The sequence below is a fragment of the Oncorhynchus keta genome, unplaced genomic scaffold, assembly GCF_023373465.1.
Source record: "Oncorhynchus keta strain PuntledgeMale-10-30-2019 unplaced genomic scaffold, Oket_V2 Un_contig_17504_pilon_pilon, whole genome shotgun sequence".
NCBI classification, from domain to species: Eukaryota; Metazoa; Chordata; class Actinopteri; order Salmoniformes; family Salmonidae; genus Oncorhynchus; species Oncorhynchus keta.
In genome coordinates, this window is record NW_026280459.1 from 1 (window position 1) to 14,439 (window position 14,439).

The 14,439-nt window shown below is 43.6% G+C and overlaps 1 pseudogene; it reads left to right on the forward strand.

The window, feature by feature from the left end:
- The first annotated feature begins 4,029 nt into the window (after positions 1–4,029).
- On the forward strand, positions 4,030–9,978 carry LOC127919785 (myosin-7-like; annotated as a pseudogene).
- Positions 9,979–14,439: the final 4,461 nt, after the last annotated feature.

Genomic DNA, 14,439 nt, shown 5'->3' on the forward strand with positions numbered 1-14,439 from the left:
GCCTTCCTGTAACAACGGGTGGTGTAGGTGTCCGGAGGGCAGGTAGTTTGCCCCCGGTGATGCGTTGTGCAGTCCTCACTACCCTCTGGAGAGCCTTCACGGTTGAGGCGGAGCAGTTGCCGTACCAGGCGGGATACAGCCCGCCAGGATGCTCTCGATTGTGCATCTGTAGAAGTTTGTGAGTGCTTTTGGTGACAAGCCGAATTTCTTCAGCCTCCTGAGGTTGAATAGGCGCTGCTGCGCCTTCTTCCACGACGCTGTCAGTGTGAGTGGACCAATTCAGTTTGTCTGTGATGTGTATGCCGAGGAACTTAAAAACTAGCTACCCTCTCCACTACTGTTCCATCGATGTGATAGGGGTGTTCCCTCTGCTGTTTCCTGAAGTCCACAATCATCTCCTTAGTTTTGTTGACGTTGAGTGTGAGGTTATTTTCCTGACACCACACTCCGAGGGCCCTCACCTCCTCCCTGTAGGCCGCCTCGTCGTTGTTGGTAATCAAGCCTACCACTGTTGTGTCGTCCGCAAACTTGATGATTGAGTTGAGGCGTGCGTGGCCACGCAGTCGTGGGTGAACAGGAGTACAGGAGAGGGCTCAGAACGCACCTGTGGGGCCCCCCGTGTTGAGGATCAGCGGGGAGGAGATGTTGTTGCCTACCCTCACCACCTGGGGGCGGCCCGTCAGGAAGTCCAGTACCCAGTTGCACAGGGCGGGGTCGAGACCCAGGGTCTCGAGCTTGATGACGAGCTTGGAGGGTACTATGGTGTTGAATGCCGAGCTGTAGTCGATGAACAGCATTCTCACATAGGTATTCCTCTTGTCCAGGTGGGGGTTAGGGCAGTGTGCAGTGTGGTTGAGATTGCATCGTCTGTGGACCTATTTGGGCGGTAAGCAAATTGGAGTGGGTCTAGGGTGTCAGGTAGGGTGGAGGTGATATGGTCCTTGACTAGTCTCAAAGCACTTCATGATGACGGAAGTGAGTGCTACGGGCGGTAGTCGTTTAGCTCAGTTACCTTAGCTTTCTTGGGAACAGGAACAATGGTGGCCCTCTTGAAGCATGTGGGAACAGCAGACTGGTATAGGGATTGATTGAATATGTCCGTAAACACACCGGCCAGCTGGTCTGCGCATGCTCTGAGGGCGCGGCTGGGATGCCGTCTGGGCCTGCAGCCTTGCGAGGGTTAACACGTTTAAATGTCTTACTCACCTCGGCTGCAGTGAAGGAGAGACCGCATGTTTTCGTTGCAGGCCGTGTCAGTGGCACTGTATTGTCCTCAAAGCGGGCAAAAAGTTATTTAGTCTGCCTGGGAGCAAGACATCCTGGTCCGTGACTGGGCTGGGTTTCTTCTTGTAGTCCGTGATTGACTGTAGACCCTGCCACATGCCTCTTGTGTCTGAGCCATTGAATTGAGATTCCACTTTGTCTCTGTACTGACGCTTAGCTTGTTTAATAGCCTTGCGGAGGGAATAGCTGCATTGTTTATATTCGGACATGTTACCAGTCACCTTGCCTGATTAAAAGCAGTGGTTCGCTTTCAGTTTCACGCGAATGCTGCCATCAATCCACGGTTTCTGGTTTGGGAATGTTTTTATCGTTGCTATGGGAACGACATCTTCGGCCCACGTTCTAATGAACTCGCACACAGAATCAGCGTATTCGTCAATATTTCCATCTGACGCAATACGAAACATGTCCCAGTCCACGTGATGGAAGCAGTCTTGAGTGTAGAGTCAGCTTGGTCTGACCAGCGTTGGACAGACCTCAGCGTGGGAGCCTCTTGTTTTAATTTCTGCCTGTAGGCAGGGATCAGCAAAATGGAGTCGTGGTCAGCTTTCCCGAAAGGGGGCGGGGCAGGGCCTTATATGCGTCGCGGAAGTTAGAGTAACAATGATCAAGGTTTTCCACCCCTGGTTGCTTATTCGATATGTTGATAAAATTTAGGGAGTCTTGTTTTCAGATTAGCTTTGTTAAAATCCCCAGCTACAATGAATGCAGCCTCCGGATAAATGGTTTCCAGTTTGCAAAGAGTTAAATAAAGTTCGTTCAGAGCCATAGATGTGTCTGCTTGGGGGATATATACGGCTGTGATTATAATCGAAGATAATTCTCTTGGAAGATAATGCGGTCTACATTTGATTGTGAGGAATTCTAAATCAGGTGAACAGAAGGATTTGAGTTCCTGTATGTTTCTTCATCACACCATGTCCCGTTAGTCATGAGGCATACGCCCCGCCACTCTTCTTACCAGAGAGATGTATGTTTCTGTCTGATGCGTGGAGAAACCCGTTGACTGCACCGCCCTGGATAGCGTCTTCCCAGTGAGCCATGTTTCCGTGAAGCAGAGAACGTGGCAGTCTCTGATGTCCTCTGGAATGCCACCCTTGCTCGGATTTCATCAACCTTGTTGTCGAGAGACTGGACATTGGCAAGAAGAATACTGGGGAAGTGGTGCGCGATGTGCCCTTTTCGGAGTCTGACCAGAACACCGCAGCGTTTCCCTCTTTTTCGGAGTCGTTCCTTGGGTCGCTGCATGCAATCCATTCCGTTGTCCTGTTTGTAAGGCAGAACACAGGATCTACTGTCGCTGAAAACATATTCTTGGTCGTACTGATGGTGAGTTGACGCTGATCTTATATTCAGTTGTTCTTCTCAAATGTATGTAATGAAACCTAAGATGACCTGGGGTACTAATGTAAATAACACGAAAAACAAAAACTGCATAGTTTCCTAGGAATGCTATGACAGACCAGCCATCTCAGTCGGCGCCGGAAGTTAACTCTCAACCTGCATCACCTGATAATGCTTTTCCAACAGTCTTGAAGGAGTTCCCACATATGCTGAGCACTTGTTGGCTGCTTTTCCTTCACTCTGTGGTCCAAATCTCAAATGTGTTCTTCAAATTTGGACTCCAGACCAAAGGGCAAATTTCCACCAGTCTAATGTCCATTGCTCGTGTTTCTTGGCCCAAGCAAGTCTCTTCTTCTTATTGGTATGCTTTAGTAGTGGTTTCTTTGCAGCAATTCGACCATGAAGGCCTGATTCACAGTCAAATCTGAACAGTTGATGTTGAGATGTGTCTCTTACTGAATTCTGTGAAGCATTTATTTGGGCTGCAATTTCTTATGGCTGGTAGAGTCTACTGAACTTATCCCTCTGCAGCAGAGGTAACTCTTCCATTCCAGTGGCGGTCCTCATGAGGTCAGTTTCATCATAGCGTGTGATGTTTTTGCGACTTTCAAAGTTCTTTAAATGTTCTGTATTGACTGACCTTCATGTTTTAAAGTAATGATGGACTGTTGTTTCTCTTTTGCTTACTTCAGCTGTTCTTGCCATAATATGGACTTGGTCTTTTACCAAATGACAGGCTATCTTCTGTATACCCCCTATCTTGTCACAACACAACTGATTGGCTCAAGCGCATTAAGGAAAGAAATTCCACAAATTAATTTTTAAGAAGGCACACTTGTTAATTGAAATACATTCAGGTGACTACCTCATGAAGCTGGTTGGGAGAATGCCAAGAGTGTACAAAGCTGTCATCAAGGCAAAGTGTGGCTACTTTGAAGAATATCAAATATAACATATATTTTGATTTGTTGAACACTTTTTGGTTACTACATGATTCCATATGTGTTATTTCATAGTTTTGATGTCTTCACGATTATTCTACAATGTAGAAATGTAGAAATCCCTTGAGTAGGTGTTCTAAAACTTTTTAGTGCATGTTGTCTATTCACAGGTGAAGAACCTGATTGAGGAAATGGCAGCTCTGGATGAAATCATTGCCAAGCTGACAAAGGAAAAGAAAGCTCTTCAAGAAGCTCACCAAGCAAACACTGGACTGACCTACAGAGTGAGGAGGACAAAGTCAACAATCTAACCAAGGCCAAAGGCTAAGCTAGAACAACAAGTTGATGATGTGAGATCCTATATAGATATTAGATGGTCTTTAAATGGAAAAAATGCTAACAATCAGCTAGAAATTGTATTTACTTCTTATCCTCTGAAGCTTGAAGGGTCCCATGAGCAAGAGAAAAAGGTGCGAATGGATCTTGAAAGAGCCAAGAGGAAGCTGGAGGGTGATTTAAAGCTGTCCCAGGAGAGCGTAATGGACCTGGAGAATGATAAACAACAGCTAGAGGAACGCCTCAAGAAGTAAGATTAAAATCATCACAAAATATTACATTCTACTGCAAACAAATGCATAAACGAGCTACCAATGAATTATTCCACTGATTCCACAGGAAGGACTTTGAAACCGGTAATCTTATCTGTAGGATTGAAGATGAACAGGGCATAATAATTCAACTTCAAAAGAGGTTGAAGGAGCTTCAGGTAATGAAAAAGTATGACATCCTTAATCGATATTAACTCTTCAACCATTTGTATATTTTACCATGATGATGCCATTTTGTGCTAGGCCCGTGTAGAGGCACTGGAAGAGGAGCTTGAGGCAGAAAGAACTGCCCGAGCCAAGGTGGAGAAGCAAAGAGCAGACTTGGCCAGAGAGCTGGAGGAGATCAGTGAGAGGCTGGAGGAGGCTGGCGGAGCCACTGTGGTCAGATTGAGATGAACAAGAAGAGGAGATGGAGTTCAGAAACTCCGCAGAGACCTTGAAGAGGCCACTCTGCAGCACGAGGCAACAGCTGCCTCACTCAGAAAGAAACAATCTGACAGTGTGGCTGACCTGGGGGAGCAGGTAGACAACCTTCAGAGAGTGAAGCAGAAACTGGAGAAGGAAAAGAGCGAACTTAGGCTAGAACTGGATGATGTCCTCTCCAACATGGAACATGTTGCAAAGTCAAAGGTAAGAAAATCGATCTAAGTGAAAGTACAACGTTTTTTTCCATTTGGTCACTGTTAACCTCTTGAATTGATTTTTTCTTGTCTTTCATCTTGAAGATTAACTTGGAGAAGTTGAGTAGAACTCTAGAGGACCAAGCCAATGAATACAGGACCAAGTATGAGGAAACCCAAAGATCCCTCAATGACATTACAAATCAAAAGCCAGACTTCAAGCCGAGAATGGTAGGTAGAGTAACTTTTGTCTCTGGATATTGCAATAAATACTCTGAATGAGGTAACAAGATAAAGTATGTTCCTCAACCTCTTACTTTCTAGATGAGATTGGAAGACAGTTGGAAGATAAGGAATCTCTGGTCTCTCAGCTGACCAGAGGAAAGAATTCCTACGGTCAACAGCTTGAAGATCTAAAGAGACAGCTGGAGGAGGAAGTCAAGGTAATTTAGACCATTCATTTTCTTATTGATAAATGATGATGCCCTCGTCATAAAATAAATCCCATCTGTCCTTGCTCCCTTCAGGCAAAGAATGCACTATCCCATGCAGTGCAGTCTGCTCGCCATGACTGTGACCTGCTTAGAGAGCAGTATGAGGAGGAGCAGGAGGCCAAGGCTGACCTGCAGCGTGGCATGTCCAAGGCTAACTCTGAGGTGGCTCAGTGGAGAACTAAGTATGAGACGGATGCCATTCAGAAAACTGAAGAACTGGAGGAAGCCAAGTAAGGAATGAGTGCTATACGTTAGGATTCTAATACCTGCTAGATAGAAGCAATATTTGTCTTTGTACAGATAGTGAACAAATACTCAATGGATCGAGTCCAGAATAATAAATTCCAACTCTAAGTAAATGTACTATTACTTAAGAATTGGTATTTATTATTTTGGACTCGATCCCTTGAGTATTTGTGTGAGCCTGAAGTTTGGAGAAGCTATGAAATGATATGCCACATTTTCCACTTTGTCTCTTCATCTACAACTCAGGAAGAAGCTGGCTCAGCGCTTGCAGGATGCTGAAGAAGCTGTGGAGGCAGTGAACGCTAAGTGTTCCTCCCTGGAGAAGACCAAACACAGACTGCAGAATGAGATTGAAGATCTCACGGTGGATGTGGAGAGGTCAAATGCTGCTGCTGCCGCCCTGGACAAGAAGCAAAGAAACTTTGACAAAGTATGCCAGGCAGATCTTCAATTTACACGTGTATCTGAATTCCTGAATTCTACACAGCAGAAATAAAATTGTATTATATCTACATGTATTATATCATGTAGATCCTGGCTGAATGGAAGCAGAAGTATGAGGAGTCTCAGTGTGAGCTGGAGAGCTCCCAAAAGGAGGCCAGATATCTGAGCACTGAACTCTTCAAGCTAAAGAACTCCTATGAAGAATCTTTGGATCAGCTGGAGACAGTGAAGAGGGAGAACAAGAACCTTCAAGGTGAGCAAGGAGCTCTTTGTTTGAAATGTTTTCAGCTCTGCCAATGTTCGCATCCATGCACTGAAGAGCAAACAGCTCTTTTATGAAACAAGGTTCTGCAAGTGCCCAATATAGTTTTCATATTTCTTCATTGCAACACCTTTTTCTCAGAGGAGATAACTGATCTGAGTGAGCAGCTGGGTGCGGGAGGAAAGACAATTTATGAGTTGGAGAAGGTCCGTAAACAGTTGGAGCAAGAGAAGGTAGAGATCCAGGCTGCTCTGGAGGAAGCTGAGGTAAGAGTGCAATTTCAAATCTTCCCTGGTTCTGTCTGGATTGGCCATTTTACATCAACAACTGTCATTTTCAGTTTGAATCTTCTGATGTGTATTCTAGGCCTCCCTGGAGAACGAGGAGGGAAAGATCCTCAGAATTCAGCTTGAGTTAAATCAGGTCAAGGCTGACATTGATCGCAAGTTAGCTGAGAAGGATGAGGAGATGGAGCAGTCCAAGAGAAACCTGCAGAGGAACATTGATACCCTGCAGAGTTCTCTTGAGGCAGAGTGCAGAAGTAGGAATGAGGCCCTCAGGCTGAAGAAGAAGATGGAGGGAGACCTCAATGAGATGGAGATCCAGCTTAGTCAAGCCTGCAGGCAGGCAGCTGAGGCCCAAAAACAGATGAAGAGCGTTCATGCTCATCTGAAGGTAAATTAAAACAGATTGCCATCTGACTGGGCACAAACTGGTTGAATCAACATTGTTTCAACATAATTTGTCAACATATTGTGATGTGGAATCTATGTGGAAAATACATTAGATTTGAAAAAGTAATCAACATAAACAGTTTGAGGGTGAAATTTCAACCACAGGATTATGTCATCATGGTAACCAAATTTCAACATAATCAAACATGTAAAATATGTTGAATTTGTACCTTTCAAACAACGTCAGATCTTCAACGTTATATTCACTATAAAACTTTATTTTCTTGAAAGGCTGGGCAGCACCTCCTACTTGAGCATTGATTTATCTACAGCTACTCTTGGTCTCTCATCCAGGGGTTTTAACCAAGTTTAGCTATAATATTATCACTTACTATTACTAATGTGCTATCTTGAGAATGATTGTTGAGAGATCTCCACATAAAAACGAAATATATTCACTGTTGCTATAGAAGTCATTCCAAAGGTTAGTTTAACACAGGAAATTAAATATCACCATACTATTTAGGCCTTTATAGCATTTGCAAAGTCATCAACAGCTATTGTTTCAATTCAACCCAGAATTCAACTAAAATAGACAATACAATAGACCTAGGGTTTCAAGCTCTATTTCAAATGTAACGATATTTAGTGATATTGAATCGTGTTTGGTTGCCAATGCAACCAAATTTCATCATTTGAAGGAGATATCTATTCTGCTTGGATAGTTCCATCTGTGCCAATTATTCGAGTTTTAATTCCAGTTTGTCTACAAATTAATTAATGGCACATATTGAACTATCCAAGCAGAAGACATCTCCTTCAAATGTTGATATTTGGTTGCTTTGACAACAGACCACAATTCAATATTACTTTTGTAATAAAGTAAATAGCCTAAAGTTATCTTAAATACTAATGTAACATTCAACCTTAAAATAGGTAGCACATCCATGGCCACATTGAGGTTACTGTAGATATACATTTCTTCCTATGTAATCATATAAGGCGTGCATGTTCAAGATAGCATGCATAGGCCTTCACAGGTCTGTGGAGATCTTCATAATTGCTGCAGAATCTCGAACAGCATTGATCACTTACACCATATGCTTTTAATGTAATCTCAACTGCCATCCAGGTCACTTGGTCTGCTACTAGATGAAGCACAGTAATAATGATCGGTTGTATAAATAAGCAAACTATCTGACATTGTATTCCCATTTGAACTTTGCTGTGCTTTTAAATGGTTGAAAGCATGATAGACATAAATCAAAAATATGACATTGTTTTTTTCATTGGAATTTGGTTGTGCTTTTAGATGGTTGAAAGCATGGAAATTCAACTAACTTTTTGGCTGTCTTTTTGAGTGGGTGAATATAGTTTGTAATCTCACTGATCAACATCCCAACCGAATATTACCCAACTATCCACATTGAAATGACGTGTGTGCCCAGTGAGATGGTGTGCCTAGTACATACTGCTCAAAATGAGGTAACTCCAACCTTCCATACTTCTCTCTAGGATGCCCAAATCCAGTTGGATGACTCTCTCCGTTCCAATGATGATCTGAAGGAGAACATTGCCATTGTAGAGAGACGTAACAATCTGATGCAGGCAGAGCTGCAGGAGCTAAGAACCTGTCTTGAACAGACTGAGAGAGGCCGCAAGCTGGCTGAGCAAGAACTGCTGGATGTCAATGAGAGGGTGCAGCTGCTGCACTCACAGGTAAAGTATAATCACTAATTATGGATTTCCTGCTGTAGCTGAACATTGTTACACAGTTATTTTCTTAAAATCTATGAATAGAACACTGGCCTGCTGAATCAGAAGAAGAAACTTGAGGCTGACGCCGCCCAGTTTCAGACTGAGGCAGAAGAGGCAGTGCAAGAGTGCAGAAATGCTGAAGAAAAGGCAAAGAAGGCCATTACTGATGCTGCCATGATGGCAGAGGAGCTGAAGAAAGAGCAGGACACCAGTTCTCACCTGGAGCGTATGAAGAAGAACATGGAGCAGACCACCAAGGACCTGCAGCACCGCCTGGATGAGGCTGAACAAATCGCCATGAAGGGGGGCAAGAAGCAGGTGCAGAAGCTGGAGGCCAGGGTAAGCGTAACTTTACATTACATATTGTACATGTACATACTGTACATCAGAAGACACAAAAAAGTAATACTGCACCCTGTAACATGAATGTTATTTCTTTGTTGTGACAGGTGAGGGAGCTGGAGAATGAGGTTGAGGCTGAGCAGAAGAAGTGTGCTGATGCAATCAAAGGAATTCGTAAATATGAGAGGCGTATCAAGGAGCTGACCTACCAGGTATCTTTACTAACTCCATCATTGGCTGTCCAGTCTTTTGACCTGATAACAAATGGGGTGAACCTTTTTTTTGTCTGAAATTTATAGACTGAGGAGCACCGTAAGAATATGGCCAGTCTTCAAGACCTTGCCGATAAGCTGCAGCTAAAAGTAAAATCCTACAAGAGAGCTGCAGAGGAAGCTGTAAGTGTGGACTTCATGCATTCATTCGTGAGGTACTGTCCACCTGTATTATCTCAGGCTACATAATGTTTGTTTTGTTTCTGTACCACAGGAGGAACAGGCCAATACCAACCTGACCAAGTTCCGCAAGATACAGCATGACCTGGATGAGGCCAAGGAAAGGGCCGACATCGCTGAGTCTCAGGTCAACAAGCTGCGTGCCAAGAGCCGTGATGTTGGTTCCAAGGTTAGAATTTCTGTAAAATATATGATCTATGGTTTCTGACCCTGGCAAATGCCAAACAACGTTTCCACTATATTTTAATAGATGTTTTATCTTTTGATGCCAAATTTCTACTCACTGGCTGTCTCTCTTTGTCTCCTTTCATTACAACATTCCCTGACAATCCAGAAAGGATTTGATGAAGAGTGAGGTTTTGGACCCTTCTGAAAACCATGTTTCTGCTGTGTGTGGTAGTGTGGAATAAAATCTCTTCAATCAGTCTGACAATTACGTCTCTTACATTGTGTCCCTGGTACCTATCCTTGGTCAGGAATTGTGTGGAATAAAATCTCTTTAAGCAGTCTGACAATGATTTATTTTCCATTGTGTCCCAGTTACCCATCCTTCAGAGAGATTGAATGCTAAATTATCATCACCAAACTAGAGTATTTCGAAACATACTGAATGCAGGTTACAGTTTTTTGTCATCAATCTTGTTCTGAGGCAGTCTGCAGATTTGTCACTAGCTGGTACAGCCACAAAGTCATAAAATCAGATTTTTAACCTAACCCTAAGCTTAACCATAACCATAACCACACTAATGCCTAACCCTAACTTAAGACCAAAAGCAAATGCTTGTTTTCATGAATTTTTACAATAAAGCCCATTTTTGACTTTGCAGCTGGCCTATTTCTAGGAAAATCACAAAATTCTGCCTCCAAAAAAAAAACCTAACGACAATAAATGTCAACCTGCATATTGACTGCTTACTGACCTTTTAAGACTTAATTTACAAATATTTTCCTATTTTCACTAAACAAAAAAAGTGTATAGGGTAGGACATGACCTGGTTAATTAGCCAACTCTTTACCATAGCCTTATCTACAGTATATCTATGTCCATGACCGTTGGAGGGTGATGAGGCTATCTGGGGTATCATGAGGTCAAGCACCTCTTTGACATTGGCACAGGGATAAGGTTTAGAGTTAGAAGGGAACTCTAGAGGGGCCAAGCAGGGGTGCATTGACAGACAGAAAAGGCATGGGGAGTGGGGTGGGGAGGACTGTTAGGTGGATGGGCTTAAGTGTTTGAAATGTGAGCTGACGATAGCTAAAATAGAGATTAACCAAAACCGTGTTCTCGAAATAGAGCCTTAAGGAAAGCACCAGGGTGTTAAGTTCGCACAATAAACCACCTCAAATAGAAATGTTCCTGCACAGCAGGAAATGCGAACTTATAAAGTAAGTGAGGTTAAAAAGGCTTCTAAAGATTATAATTTCTATTACAAAAATTCAGACTTGATTTACCCTAACAGAACATGTGTCAACCCTAAAAAATATTTTAATTAATTATAATTCACATACATATGTTTTTTTATTTCACCTTTATTTAACCAGGTAGGCTAGTTGAGAACAAGAAAAGCAGTGCGATACAAACAACAACACAGAGTTACACATGGAAAAAACAAACATACCGTTAATAATACAATAGAAAAAGTCTATATACAGTGTGTGCAAATGAGGTAGGATAAGGAGGTAAAGGCAATAAATAGGCCATAGTGGCAAAATAATTACAATATAGCAATTAAACACTGGAGTGATAGATGTGTAGAAGATGAGTGTGCAAGTAGAGATATTGGGGTGTAAAGGAGCTAAATAAATCAAATAAATAACAGTATGGGGATGAGGTAGTTGGATGAGCTATTTACAGATGGGCTATGTACAGGTGCATTGATCTGTGAGCTGCTCTGACAGCTGGTGCTTAAAGTTAGTGAGGAGATATGGGTCTCCAGCTTCAATGATTTTTGCAGTTCCTTCCAGTTCCTTCCAGTCATTGGCAGCAGAGAACTGGATGGAAAGGCGGCCAAAGGGGGAATTGGCTTTGGGGTTGACCAGTGAAATATTCTTGCTGGTGCACATGCTACGGGTGGGTGCTGCTATGGTGACCAGTGAGCTGAGATAAGGCAGGGATTTGCTAGGTAAACCAGGGCTTTACCTAGCAAAGACTTGTAGATGACCTGGAGCCAGTGGGTTTGGTGACGAATATGAAGCGAGGGCCAGCCAACGAGAGCATACAGGTCGCAGTGGTGGGTAGTATTTGGGGCTTTGGTGACAAAACGGATGGCACTGTGATAGACTGCATCAAATTTGCAGAGTAGAGTGTTGGAAGCTATTATGTAAATGACATCGCCAAAGTCAAGGATCGGAAGGATAGTTCGTTTTACGAGGGTAGGTATGTTTGGCAGCATGAGTGAAGGATTCTTTTGTTGCATTTAATTTTGGATTGAGATGCTTAATGTGAGTCTGGAAGGAGAGTTTACAATCTAACCATACACCTAGGTATTTGTAATTGTCCACATATTCTAAGTCAGAACCATCCAGAGTAGTGATGCTGGACGGGCGGGCAGGTGTGGGCAGCGATCGGTTGAAGAGTATACATTTAGTTTTACTTGCATTTAAGAGCAGTTTGAGGCCACGGAAGGAGAGTTGTATGGCATTGAAGCTCGTCTGGAGGTTAGTTAACACAGTGTCCAAAGAATGGCCAGAAGTATACCGAATGGTGTCGTCTGCGTAGAGGTGGATCAGAGAATCACCAGCAGCAAGAGTGACATCATTGATGTATACAGAGAAAAAGTCGGCCCGAGAATTGAGCCCTGTGGCACCCCCATAGAGACTGCCAGAGGTCCGGACAACAGGCCTCCGATTTGACACACTGAACTCTATCAGAGAAGTAGTTGGTGAACCAGGCGAGGCAATCATTTGAGAAACCAAGGCTGTTGAGTCTGTCGATAAGAATGTGGTGATTGACAGAGTCGAAAGCCTTAGCCAGGTCGATGAATACAGCTGCACAGTATTGTCTCTTATCGATGGCGGTTATGATATCGTTTAAGACCTTGAGCGTGGCTGATGTTCACCCATGACCAGCTCGGAAACCAGATTGCATAGTGAAGAAGGTACGGTGGGATTCGAAATGGTCGGTCATTTGTTTGTTAACTTGGCATTTGAAGACCTTAAAAGGGCAGGGTAGGATAGATATAGGTCTGTAGCAGTTTGGGTCAAGAGTGTCTCCCCCTTTGAAGAGGGGGATGACTGCGGCAGCTTCCATTCTTTGAGGATCTCAGACTATACGAAAGAGAGGTTGAACAGGCTAGTAATAGGGGTTGCAACAATTTTAGAACGAGAGGGTCCAGATTGTCTAGCCCGGCTGATTTGTAGGTGTCCAGATTTCGCTGCTCTCTGAGAACATCAGCTATCTGGATTTGGGTGAAGGATAAATGGGGAGGCTTGGGAAAGTAGCTGTGGGGGGTGCAGGGCTGTTTACCGGGATAGGGGTAGCCAGGTGGAAAGCATGGCCAGCCGTAGAGAAATGCTTATTGAAATTCTCAATTATTGTGCATTTATCGGTGGTGACAGTGTTTCCTAGTCTCAGTGCAGTGGGCAGCTAGGAGGAGGTGCTCTTATTCTCCATGGAATTTACCGTGTCCCAGAACTTTTTTTGAGTTTGTGCTACAGGATGCAAATTTCTGCTTGAAAAAGCTAGCCTTAGCTTTCCTAACTGCCTGTGTATATTGGTTCCTAACTTCCCTGAAAAGTTGCATATCGTGGGGCTATTCGATGCTAATGCAGTACAAGGGCAGTCAGGTCTGGAGTGAACCAAGGGCTTTATCTGTTCCTTGTTCTACATTTTTTTTTAATGGGGCGTGCTTATTTAAGATGGTGAGGAAAGCACTTTTAAAGAATAACCAGGCATCCTCTACTGATGGAATGAGGTCAATATCCTCCCAGGATACCCGGGCCAGGTTGATTAGAAAGGCCAGCTCGCTGAAGTGTTTTAAGGAGCGTTTGACAGTGATGAGGAGTGGTCGTTTGAGCGCAGACCCATTACGGACACAGGCAATGAGGCAGTGATCGCTGAGATCCTGGTTGAAGACAGCAGAGGTGTATTTGGAGGGCAGGTTGGTTAGGATGATATCTATGAGGGTCCCTGTGTTGACGTATTTGGGTTGTACTTGGTAGGTTCATTGATCATTTGTGAGATTGAGGGCATCAAGCATAGATGGTAGGATGGCCGGGTGTTAAGCATGTCCCAGTTTAGGTTACCTAACAGCACGAGCTCTGAAGATAGATGGGGGTCAATCAATTCACATATGGTGTCCAGGGCACAGTTGGGGGCAGAAGGTGGTCTACAGCAAGCGGCAACGGCGAGAGACTTGTTTCTGGAAAGATGGAATTTTAAAAGTAGAAGCTCAAATTGTTTGGGCACAGATAGATAGTAAGACAGAACTCTGCAGGCTATCTCTGCAGTAGATTGCAACTCCGCCCCCTCTGGCAGTTCTCTCTTGTCGAAAAATGTTATAGTTAGGGATGGAAATGTCAGGGTTTTTGGTGGTCTTCCTAAGCCAGGATTCAGACACGGCTAGGACATCCGTGTTGGCAGAGTGTGCTAAAACAGTGAATAAAACAAATTTAGGGAGTAGGCTTCTAATGTTAACATGCATGAAACCAAGTCTTTTAAGGTTACAGTAGTCAACAAATGAGAGAGCCTGGGTAATGGAAGTGGAGCTAGGCACTGCAGGGCCTGGATTAATCTCTACATCACCAGAGGAACAGAGGAGAGGAGGAGTAGCATAAGGGTACGGCTAAAGGTTATAAGAACTGGTCGTCTAGTACGTTCGGAACAGAGAGTAAAAGGAGCAGGTTTCTGGTCATGGTAGAATAGATTCAAGGCATAATGTACAGACAAAGGTATGGTAGGATGTGAATACAGTGGAGGTAAAGCTATGCATTGAGTGACAATAAGAGAGATATTGTCTCTTCAAACATAA